The 12463-nt window shown below is 45.3% G+C and overlaps 1 protein-coding gene across 2 annotated transcripts in view; it reads left to right on the forward strand.

Annotated features, from left to right (window-relative positions):
- The window catches only part of RMND5A (required for meiotic nuclear division 5 homolog A), a 272396-nt gene that overhangs the window by 57912 nt on the left and 202021 nt on the right, over positions 1-12463 (forward strand). The window lies entirely within an intron of this gene.

Raw genomic sequence — 12463 nt, forward strand, 5'->3', positions numbered from 1 at the left:
GTGTGTGTATAACATGTATGGGAAAAATGCATTCTCATAGAAGCTGTAAGAAAGGTATCCTGTCTGTTTTTAAAATGAAAAATGTATCCTGAGTAGTTTGCAATGCCGTACCCTATGGTCATTATTGACTTCTGTGAACATTCCTACAATGTAGAGCTAGGACCACAAACCTTCTTCTGCATCATAGGATCTTCCTTGAAAGTCTTAAACCCTTCGATAGACTACCAAGCTAAATGAAGTTCTAGAAAGTGACAACTGGGCAGCACAACTGATCTATGAATATTTGAACTTAAAGACTGCTCCTAGGTGAAAAGTATAAACCCTGGAATATGTTTTGAAATGCTTCCTGAGCCTACCTAGCTGAGGAAGGCTATTTAAGTATTCTTATTTATAGAATATAAGAGTTCCCTGGAAGTCCTGTAATTCTGTAACTGTTAATACTTACCTTTGAAAAAGCCCTAGGCCTGTGGGCCTTTGATGGGCGAAACACGTGTTAACTTATCTAAGTTCTCTACTGCCTTGCAATTAAATAGAGGCTTTCATTGGTTTTCAGCTGAATTAAAATTAACATATGTAACAATTAGTACATAATCTCTGACCACTATTTTACTACAGGAATATCAAAGCACGTTTATTATTATTATTCATAATGACTTACTTTACCTTACTTAAATATATTTCATAGCAGTGGGCACAGGAGTATTTCCCTCATAGGGAAAGCAATCAATACTGCCAATGAGCCAATACTAGTCAGTGTAACTCCAGAACTATTACACCCTCCCCCTCTCTTTCATAGCAGTGGGCACAGGAGTATTTCCCTCATAGGGAAAACAATCAATACTGCCAATGAGCCAATACTAGTCAGTGTAACTCCAGAACTATTACACCCTCCCCCTCTCTTTGATAACCGTAGCCTCTTTCCATCCATCCATCTCAAGGAGGCTGGCACAGGTTCTCAGGGGCAACACCACCGCCATGTGGTACTGCAACAAACAGGGTTGGGTTTGGTCACAGACGCTGTGGCAGGATGCCCTGCACCTCTGGAAGTGGCTGGCCACCAAGGAATCTTCCTGGTGGTGAACCGCCTGGCAGGATCATTAAATGCTAGGCAGGACGAGCCCAGCTGGTGGAGCATAGAGGATCATGAGTAGCGGTTACACCAGGAGGTGGTGCGAGGTCTCTTCTGCGAATAGAGAACCTTGGCTCAATCTTTATTGCCACCACTGAGAACGCACAAGGTCAGCACATCTGCGCGTTGGGGTTTCAAAAGCGCCTCTAGCTCAGAGACCTGTCCAGTCTCGAGAAAAATTTGAGACTCCCTCTGTGCCTTTGTCTCGAAACCACTCCTTCCCTGAGTTCAGGACCGACCTGGACGAATCATCTTGGTGGCCCTGGACTGGTCTGTGAGATTATGGTATCCAGAACTCCTGGTCTTGAGCATTTGTCCTCTGATCAGGCTGCCCCTCTGGCAGGATCTTCACCTTCATGCTTGGAGATTGAGTTGCGACAGCTAAATGACTTGGACCTTTCTACAGCAGTGATTCATGGCATCTAGGCACCCACGCATCCTTCGACACAAACTGTATACACCTGTGGTTGGAGCAGATGTGTAGCTTGGTGTATTCTGCAGATCAATCACTTCTCTCTGTCAAAGTTATGACTTTTGTTGTTTTTGTTCCTTGCCCAGCGAGGCCTTGTTCTGGGCTCAGTTAAAGGGCACCTTTCTGCTGTTTCTGCCTTTTTATAGTTTTTATAGTTGCCAGATGAGCCCTCTTTCTTTAACCACTTGGATGCTAAGGGATGTGCTAGAAGGACCATTGACTTTCCATTGAAATCAATGGAAAATCCATGACGAGCTGAGCTCGTCATGAGCGTCGAAGGGGTTAAGTCTCTAATTAGTCTTCTAAGATCTGCTCCGCATTGGCAATAATGCAGCCTCCAGAAGGTCTACATGTTCATTCTACCAGGGCCAAAGCTACCACTGCATGAGCATATAGTGTTCCTGTCCTAGACCTTGCCAGACGACTACGTTGGCATCCCTCCATATGGTCACAAATCACTATTGTCTGGATGGGCCAAGTTCAACGAGAAGGGCATTTTGCCTGTTCAGTACTGCTGGCTTTCTGGTTGAAGTCCATCGAGAGACCTCCGACTAGGTACTGCTTTAGTATCTATTTAAAACGTGAGGAATCAGTGGCCAGAAGTCTCTAGCAGAAGGAGTTACTCACCTTCGGTAACACTCTTTCTGGTAGAGACTCTTTCTATCTGCAGGTTACTCACTGATCCTCCCTCTTCTGTGGTTGGCATTGTGCCATTAATAAGATAGCAAGTGATTGTTATTCTCTGCTTCACATAGTGAGTGCCATCGGGACTCCTCATAATACTTAAGTTGCTTGTGTTTTTAAGTGTTACTAAAGTTCAGAACAGTGCGAGCATGCAGCATAAGGATGGTTACCCTAAATATTTCATGAAGAACTTGGGCCATGTGGTGGGGTTGACCACTTGCTGGTGACGCCTACGTGTAACACGAAGAACACATTTGAACAATCTTTTACTATTTTCATACACCAAATATAAATTGTAATTGAGAACACAGTGAAGCAGCTTTGGTTGTGACATAATACTGTATTATGCAATCCCCACATTAAGTTAAATACACAGTTTAACGAAAGCTATCCCTGCTTTAAGTTTGGCTGAGGAAAACGTGGCTTGGGAAAACAAAAACATCAACACCCAAGGTGGACGTGCACCTTTCATTGTCTCTAGAGCAAATCGGAACCTGGTGGCAAGAGACTGCCCTACCTAAACCGACCCTGCCTCATACCATCTTGCCATGCTGACCCATAACCTTATTTAAATATGAAGCATGCCCAGCTTTGTTCACTTTCTTCAGATATCCCTACTATCACGTTTGATAATGAATGACTTTCGAAGGGAAGAAAAACTCAAACATGTTATCACTGGTCCAGTAGTAGTGTGTGAACTTTGTGTTGCCTGGGATAGTAACCTCACTTTGTAAGTAAGTACATTTATTGGTGATTGATTAAAATCTGGGATAGGGTATCAACAGGACGAGAAGCATTGAAAAGGTTTTGTTGTTTTTCAGGCTTAAATCGCTCAATCTAAGAAAGTTTCGCTCTAAGGCTTAACACCTGTGTTTGTGAGATGCCTTTATCAGCTGATGCCTCGTGTTAGACCTGTCTGGCCCTTTGCGTAGTCCCTCCAATTTATTATTTATTTTGTTCCCTTTTTGCCCCTCATACCCTTATTCATTTTTGTGTCCACTAGATTTTTCAAGGTGTTGGTCTAGGGGATAGGTGCTCTTTCGCCCTCATAGTTTTTCACCTCAGGCCTAGAGGCCTTTCCTGACAGGAATTTCCTTGGAGTCATAAAATGGTGGCTACCAACTGTCACAACTGTCATACCTGGAACCTGTCCCATAGGATAGAGTAGGGCATTCCAGAACCTTCTGGTCCCTTCTGGACCTCTGAGGGTCAGCCTATATAAGGCGGAATGTTGGTCAGCCATCTTGTCTTGCAGTGTAAGCTGGCTGGAGTTAAGGCTGGAGTATAAGACGGGGGTAGGATCATCAGAGGGTTGACCTCCCATTGTAGGGACGCTCCTTACTGGTTCACCACCCTTCTACCCTTATAGTCGTTGTCCTGACCCTGCCTGTAGGGGATCCTGAAGACCCTGGGCACCTGTACTCATCTGGTCCCAGTGAAAGGCGTGGGTGAGGGAGGCTGTACCTGTGGGAAGCCCCCTGTCCAGTGAGGAAAGAGGCTCTAGTGCAGAGTTTGAGGAAAGGGACTCCTGGATACTTCCATCGGTAGCCAAGGGGACTGTGAGCAAAAGAGGAGTCATCAGACATTTTAATCAAACCTTTCTTCCCCCAACTCCCCGTTACCTGGGGTAGCCCCTTGTCAAGGAGTAGTCGGATTGACTGGATTGGGGCTAAAATTGTGTGCCTGGCGAGGCGTCACCGAGTGTACTGGCCGCCTGGTAAAGTCCGCCCTCATCGCCCTGGGTCCGGTGACATCGTGTGAGGAGAATCACCCTTTCCTTCCCTGTCTCTGATCAGCGCCGGCCCTGCTGTCTGAGCGCGTCAGTCGGCGCGTGTGGGCGGGACCGGAGGAGGTAGTCCTGCGAAGTCGAGCAGGCTCTGGCCTGAGCCGCTACTCTCCCACGCATGCCCGGTCGAGCCGCTTCCCTCAAGGAAGGCGGAGGCGGAACCGGACCGGGAAGCGCCTGGAGTGTAGCAGCGGCTCGTGTTTGTTGTTGTGCCTTCTTTCCCCCGCTTGAGCGCCACACGGAGGAGCTGGCTTGAGCGGGAGGGGAGAACCGAGGAGCCCCCAGAGGCTGGTGAGCCACAGTGTGATTCGGTTCCTTTTCCTTGCCGCCCCCGGCGATCAAAGACACCAGCCCAGCAGATTCTCTACAAGTAAGGAGTAGGTCGAGACGGGGAAGTTGTCCTCTTTAAGTAAACAAAAACAAAGGCAGAGAAGCAAGGCCTAGTATTTATTTAAACAAAGGATCAAGCCTAAATTGTGCAGCGCCCATAAAGACTTCCATAGGGGTCTACACAGATTGTTGTTTCCTACTGGCTATATAAATATTGGTACAGTGCCTGCCTCGTGACAGTTCTCCAGAAGAGCAAGTCCTTAAATAAGGGAAGTGTGAAGGGTTAGCCAGTACTTCCTGATGTCAGTGGTGGAGTGGGAGTAAATGTGTTAACCATTCTTTTAGAGGAGTGCAGTCATTGCTCCCTGGGAACTTCTGTAATGTGATGTAAAGTTAGAAAGCCAAATAGTGAAAGAGTTTTGGCAACTTTGAGGAACTTAATAATCTCATGATTAAATGCAATGTACTGAGCTGTAATTTCTGAAGACAAGAAAGCAAAGAATATTTTTATAAACAAGCTCGTATTTTTCCAAACAGTGGTGTAGTGTCATTTTTGGGTGATATTGCATTGAATTACTGCGGGGTGGCTTGCAACCTTTACACATGTGCCTCTGTTGAATTTGCCTTACCCTAGGCCAGGCTACCCTAGGTGACCTGACCTATTTAGGTTCCAACACCTCGCCTATCAACTTACTTCCCTATCCTTTTAAGTAATTTAGCCATATCTCAGAAACAAACTTACCTTCCAAAGTGATGTCATGTCATGAAACAAAGTTTGAGACGTACACCAGTTCTTTTAGACGTGGTTTAATTCACAGTTGACTGACTTTCTGACCTCTGTAATCCGAAGTTACAGTTCTTGCCGGTTTCTGAACCTTGCACAGTATTCTATTTTGTTGCAACAAAGGTGATGTTTCTGTCCCGACCAAACCAATGTGTTATTATTAATCATATTGATATTGAGTACTCGTAGGTTTAGATAAATAATTGAATTTCTTTGACATACTTGACCTTAACTATTGATGACGTGCTTTCATATAGCACTTCATACAACACTTCTGTCATTTCTAAGCTTTGTAAATAGATGGTACTAGTAGACGATTTATTGCTACTCAATACCCAACACCGGAAAGCTGAGTTATCCTTGCTCATACTTGTACTTCTGACCTAGAGAGAACAGTTTTGTTGTGTCAAAAATTCATCTCAATGAATAGTGGCGGCTGGTGTCATTTGAAACTGGTAAGGCATAAAATAATTGTCGTACTGCACTGCGGCGAGCAAGCGTTGTGAGCCCAAACAACACACGAGGAGTTCTTGGGGGTTCTCCCCCGAGGAAAATTTAGAAAAAAGAGTTGACAAATGGTGCATTTTCATACTTTAAATCAGAGTACAAACACTTCTCACCAGGGCTGCTCTACCTTTAATAAGACGGTACCAACTCTTGTCACCAGGGCTGATATACCTTAAATCAGAGAGTGCCAACACTTCTCTGTGGGGTTGCTGCACTGCAGACACCGGGCAGGAGGAAAGAGTGACCGGAAACAGCCATTAGCGGCCTGGCAAACAAGCTGTCACATCTCACATAAGTTAACTCCAAGCACTTACTATCATTTGAGAGGCAAAGCAAAGGGCACTGTGAATAAAGTTCATCCTTTTAAAGAAAAAAAAGTGTTCCACAGCAGCAATATAGCTGAGGGTGAACGACTAGAAAGGGAATACTGCCTGCAGATGCAAGCATGTGAGAAATGAAAGCAGTGCAAAGATGCCACTGACTGTGCAGGCGCATAAATTCTTGATGTGAACTTTGCTTGACAGTCTCTTCCTCGCCTTAAATACTATGATGCGGCCATGTCATTGAAAAGGCAGCTTGTCATCCAGTGTGCTTACCACACTCAGAGTGACATTATGTAAGGAATCTGCAGCATCCGAAAGAAAATGAAACCTTGGCTTTCAAAAAGCAGAAGCTCTTTTTATTATCGACAATCAGCGCAGCATGCTACAACTACCCGTGGTGTTTTTTTTAATGTAATGGGACTGACAGTCACTGCCTGGCGGTTCAATCAAACAATCGGGGAATTGTAAGCGTGCTACTCACACATGAGGGTCGCAAGGCGCTAAGCGGGGGAGGGGGGTCCGCAGATCTATTTAGCCGAAGAGCCTGGTCTTGAGGGTCTTCCTGAAGGTGTTCGGGAGGGGGCGCGTCTGATGTCTGCCAGTAGCTCGTTCCAGGTCTTGGCTGTGATGTGAGAGAATGATCTTCTGCCTGCTCTGGCTCTGTGGATGTGCCGGGTTTCGGCCAGTGCGAGGTTGGAAGATCGGAGGTTTCTTTTGGGTCCGTGGAAGTTGATTCTGTCGTCGAGGTATATGGGTCCGTTGTTGTGTAGGCATTTGTAGGTGTGAGTGAGGATTTAGAAAGTGACTCTTTTCTCCACAGGGAGCCAGTGGAGGCTTTTTTTTTTTTTTTTACTGAATTTTATATTGCAGCGCTTTACATGGCACCAGTTGCATGGCATGAGGACACATATACATTTTTAGGTCGAGCGACCTATCTCAATGCGCATGCGCATTGAGCGGGAGCTCGATATATTGCGGCTTAAACAGAGCTTACCGAGATCAGGCGATTCCCAGGCGATTTCTTCCAGTGCACGTGAAAGCGCGTGCACAATGCCACCAGCCGCTTGCCTCGCATTACCACATCAAAGGCAAGGCGGCCTCGTCTCAGGCCCCTGCTGCTTCACACCCTCATGCCGCTCTCCCCGCTCCGCCCCCTCCCCTGCCCGCTGTGTCGCATTTCTCCTCGTACTTTCACTTTGACGGCCGCAGGCCGTCTCTCGTGTTTCTCGTTGTCTTTAATTGGTCATCTATTGTAAAGCAGACCCTCTTTCCAATAGCATTGGTCCTTTGTAATGCATGCGTTTTCGTGTTAGACTTTGCTTTTATTTTCGTTGGCAGGGCATTTCTCGGACTTTGGCATATCTCAGACTTTGTAATTTTTAATGCCCTTTGTAATGCGTGCATTTTCGTGTTACACTTTGCTTTTATTTTCCATAGCAGGGCATTTCTCGGACTTTGTAATTTTTTATGCGCTTTTGAATGCGGGCATTTTCGTGTTAGACTTTGCTTTTATTTTTGATAGCAGGGCATTTCTCGGACTTTGTCATTTTTAATGCGCATTGCAATGCGTGCGTTTTAGTGTTAGACTTTGCTTTTATTTTCCATAGCAGGGCATTTCTCAAACTTTATAATATTTTATGCGCTTTCGAATGCAGGCGTTTTCGTGTTAGACTTTGCTTTTATTTTCGATAGCAGGGCATTTCTTGGACTTTGTAATTTTTAATTCGCTTTCTAATGCGTGCGTTTTCGTGTTAGACTTTGCTTTTATTTTCGATAGCAGAACGGCATTTCTTGCACTTTGTAATTTTTAACGCGCTTTGTAATGCGTGCGTTTTCGTGTTAGACTTTGGTTTTGTTTTCGAAAGCAGGGCATTTCTCGGACTTTATACTTTTTAATGCGCTTTCTAATGCGTGCGTTTTTGGTGTCAGCACTAGGGCAGGGTGAAAGTTCGAAGTGAGGATACAGAGGAGTACCGTTGAAGTTGAAAGGCCAGCACTGTACTTTTATAATAATAGTTAGCATCTGCGGCCAGGACTGCTCCGTGTAATCATCCTTCACGAGTCAGTGAGTAATGTGCTTTGAATACGACGGCAGCGCTATCTTTTAGATAAAAATATACATTGCGATTGTATTTACCAGACAGGCTCTCGCTGCTCCTCATTGCGCAATATAGTATTCACTACTAAATTTTATATCACACACGAGTCAGCGCATTACATTTTTACTAGGGACGGCGCAGCTCTCTCTCTGTTCTCGGCACTAGGGTCCGGTGCGAGGAGGAAATGGAAAAACAGGAAAACATAGGAGTACCGTCATTCTTGAAAGGCCAGCACTGTACTTTTATAACAATAGTTAGCATCTGCGGGCAGGACTGCTCCGTGTAATCATCCTTCATGAGTCAGTGACTAATGTGCTTTGAATACGACGGCAGCGCTATCTTTTAGAGTTACATACAGCCTGTGCCAATAGCATGCTTTACAGGTAAAAATATACATTGCGATTGTAGCAACTAGTAATATTTACCGTCAAACACAAGTCAGTATGTTACGGTTTTACTGAGGAGGGCGCACATTTACTTTGCTCTTAGCACTGGTGCCCTACTGCCAACTGCAACTTATTTACAGGCCTCATTTCCCTATTTGTATTACTGCACACAATATACCTCAAGTATTGTGCAAACGTTAATAAAGCAGCCTAATCCCTTAACAAACAGCAATTATTCGCACACGTATAGTGATGTTAGAGTTATTAATGTGTTATATTGCTTTTCAGTCAAATGTTTCATGTTTAGAAAGTACCACGTGAAAACTATACTTCTTATCGTATGCTTCCTACGCACACTAAAACAACTTTTTTGTTGTACTTCTTATCGTGTGCTTCCTATGCACACTAAAACAACTTTTTGGTTGTAGTGTTGCCTGTTAGTGGAAGTCTACTCTGTCTCAGTGTTATGTTAGGGCATCACTATGGTTTCACGTTTGCTTATTAATAGCCGCAGACAACGAGTTTGGTGGTCTCCTTTTAAGTGTATGCTTTTATCCTGCAAACGCAGATATTATCTAAAGTTGCCGTCATTCTTCAAAGACCAGCAGTGTACTCTTAAATCATAGTTAGCACTTGCGGACAGGACAAATCTATGTAATCTTCCTTCACAAATCAGTGAGTGTGTGCTTTGAATACGACGGCAGCACTATCTTTTAGAGTTACAGCTTGTGCCAATAGCATGCTTTACAAAAAAAAAATATATATACAGTGCGATTGTATTTACCAGGCAGGCTCACGCTGCTCTCAGCAGTAGGGCAGGGTGAAAGTTCGAAGTGAGGATACAGAGGAGTACCGTCGAACTTGAAACAAGCATTGGCTCAATATATTGCGGCTTAAACAGAGCTTACCGAGATCAGGCGATTCCCAGGCGATTTCTTCCAGTGCACGTGAAAGCGCTTGCACAATGCCACCAGCCACTTGCCTCGCATTACCACATCAAAGGCAAGGCGATACTGTGGTGCATAACTGAATACTTATAAGGCCCCAAAGGCGAGACCTATTGGCTATGCCAATGCTTGTTCTTTTTGTTAGGCAGGGGGAGATTTAGTGATTTGCCCAGAATCACAGGCTGTTCAGTGTCATTGTCAAGACTCTAACCCAGTTCCCTAGTTTTGAAGTCGACCGCCCTAGCCGTTAGGCCAACTCCTATCCCCGTAGGTGTTGGCTGATGTGTTTGTGTCGGGGATGCAGAGGACGAGTCTGGCGGCGGTGTTCTGTATTGTCTGGAGTTTGCGGAGTAGGGACTTGTTGATATCGGCTTGGAGTGCGTTTCCATAGTCCAATCTGCTGGTGATGAGTGCGTGGGTGACTGTCTTCCTAGACTCGGGGGGGGGGGGGGGCAGGAGTGAAGGGGGATTCACTTGAAGGTCTTGCAAAGGATGCGGAGGGTGTTGAAGCAACTTGAGGTGACGGCTTTGACCTGTCGGTTCATGGTGAGTGATAAGTCTAGTACGATGCTGAGGTTCTTGGCGTGGTCTGAGGGGGAAGGTGGGCTTCCTAGGGCGGTCGGCCACCAGGTGCTGTCCCAAGTAGCAGGGGTTGGTACAGAGGACGAGGACTTCGGTCTTTTCGGCGTTGAGCTTCTAGCAGCTGTTGGCTATCCTGACTGTGACATCTTGCATTCCTTTCTGGAAGTTGAGTTTGGCAGTGGTGGGGTCTTTGGTGAGGGAGACGATTAGCTTGGTGTCGTCTACGTAAGATACGATGTTGAGGCCGTGTTGTCTGACGATGGCTGCGAGGGGGGCCATGTAGATGTTGAAGTGGTTGGGGCTCAGTGATGAACCCTGTGGGACTCCGCAGGTGATTTTTGTGGGGTCGGAGAGGAAGGGTGGGAGTCTGATCCTTTGGCTTCTTCCGGTGAGGAATGATAGGATCCAGTCCAGGGCTGTTCCTTGTATGCCTGCGTCTTGTAGTCTGGCAACTAGTGTGCGGTGGGAGACTGTGTCGAAGGCCGCTGATAGGTCGAGTAGAATGAGGGCTGCGGAGTGGCCTTGGTCCAGGAGGGTGCAGATGTTGTCTGTGGCGGCGTGTAGGGCGGTCTCTGTGCTGTTGTTGCTTTGGAATCCGGTTTGGGACGGGTCGAGGACGGCATTCTGTTCAATAAAACGTGTCAGTTTCCTATTGACTGTTTTCTCTGCAGTCAATAGGCGGTTCTGCTTTTCTTCCGGTTACTTGTCCAGCGACTTTCCACTTTTGAGAGACCTCATCGACCAACTTCTTCAGAGAAAAAATCCGCTTGAGGCTTTTAAAAAAAAAAAAAAAAACGCTTTTGCAAGAATTCAGTGCACACGAAGCTCATTCACAAAAACTGTCTATCAACTGTTAGAGATGCCTGTTCTTCAAAACCACACAGTTCCTTTTATGAGATGCCAATCAAAGAAAACTTTATCAATGGAAACAAGACGCGTGTTCCATGGACTGAGGTCCATGAGAAAGAAATGTATTTAACTAGGGAGCCTCATTCTCAGTCGCATGGCGAGTGGGACGGAGAGTGTCACGTGGTTTCACGGGGGGAGGGTTGGGTTTTTGAAGCGGATCGGTAATTATTATTAAAAAAAAAACTTTACGTTTTAAACTTACCTTCCCCCGGGTCATGCACTGCTGCCTCCGCTCCTGCTGCTCCTAGCTGGTTCTGCGTTTTGCACAGGCAGCCTCTCTCCCCTAAGCCAGTCACAACGCTACAATGGCAGCATTGTGATGGGTGCGGACGGTGCCCAGCCGGGCGTCTACAGGGAGGCCATTATCTCTATGTAGGCTGCATGCAGCCTACATAGAGAAAAAGGGAGTGTGCGCAAGACCGGTTTGGTCGGCCCCCAGTCTGGACCCACAACAGTGGTCAAACCATTCACCCCCACCCCCTTCCCTCGAACAGAACCACCCACCCCCAACCAGGCACCCATGCTTTCTCACAGTGCGAGAGGCAGAAAAAAAAATGGCGGTTTTACCATTTTATGTTTCTGCTTCTTGCACTGCGAGAAAGCAGTGGGGCGACGCCTCTCCACCCCAATGGAGGAGCTGCCTCTATCACTTAACCATCCTGCTTGGCACCTGTGCATTGCAGAAGCATGTAAGCTACAGTTATTTGTTAATTTCCTGTTTTACCCAGTTTCTTTAAAGAAGGTAACTGGAAGGAATTCCTATTTGAAAAGAAATATAATCCGCAGACTTTACATTGGTATTGACTTCTCATGTATTGATAGGCTTCTGTAATGTACACTGCTTGCTTAACTTTCCTGCTCAGCCTTTCTGTTGGGTAGGAATGGTACTTATTCTACGACTGTGTTCTGTGGACTTAAAATTGTTTTTTTTTAATATATGTGTCTCCCAGGTGGTGGCTGGTTCTAGTAATTTAGGAGGAGACAACTATGATCCTAAATCACTGGTGATACATATTGGGCCAACTAAGTACTGTATACCGTAATATGTGTTAGGTTTAGTTAAGAAAAGGCATAAATAATGGGGTAAAATTATACCTAAAAAATATTTAGGTTTCTGATTTTAAGTCAATTTTACTTTCACTCAGTAGAATATGCATTTTTTAGAAGGAAATAGCTTGGTTTAACAAATAAGAAATCTTTCTATAAAATAATATATGAATCCCTTAAAAGAAATATGGGAATGCAAGGGTTTATGCTTCTCCAGTATGGTTTCTTAGAACAGTAGAAATGCTTGTGAATATTTCCTTTAAAAAAAAATTAACTGTTTTCTTCCCTAGGTGCTGTTTATGTTAAATGTGCATTGCAATTTCGGTAACATTACCGAAAAATGAAGTGGGTTCCTTTTAACATCATTGTCTTTTGGTGTGGTGTGCATGATGGTCAGTAGCTTTATCTGTAGGCTTTTCGTGCCATATCCTTTTTGTTCCCCTCATTTCTCCCCTGGGTTTTTGATTAGTTTCTCCTT

Source organism: Lissotriton helveticus, chromosome 2_2 (genome assembly GCF_964261635.1).
Source record: "Lissotriton helveticus chromosome 2_2, aLisHel1.1, whole genome shotgun sequence".
Taxonomy (NCBI): domain Eukaryota; kingdom Metazoa; phylum Chordata; class Amphibia; order Caudata; family Salamandridae; genus Lissotriton; species Lissotriton helveticus.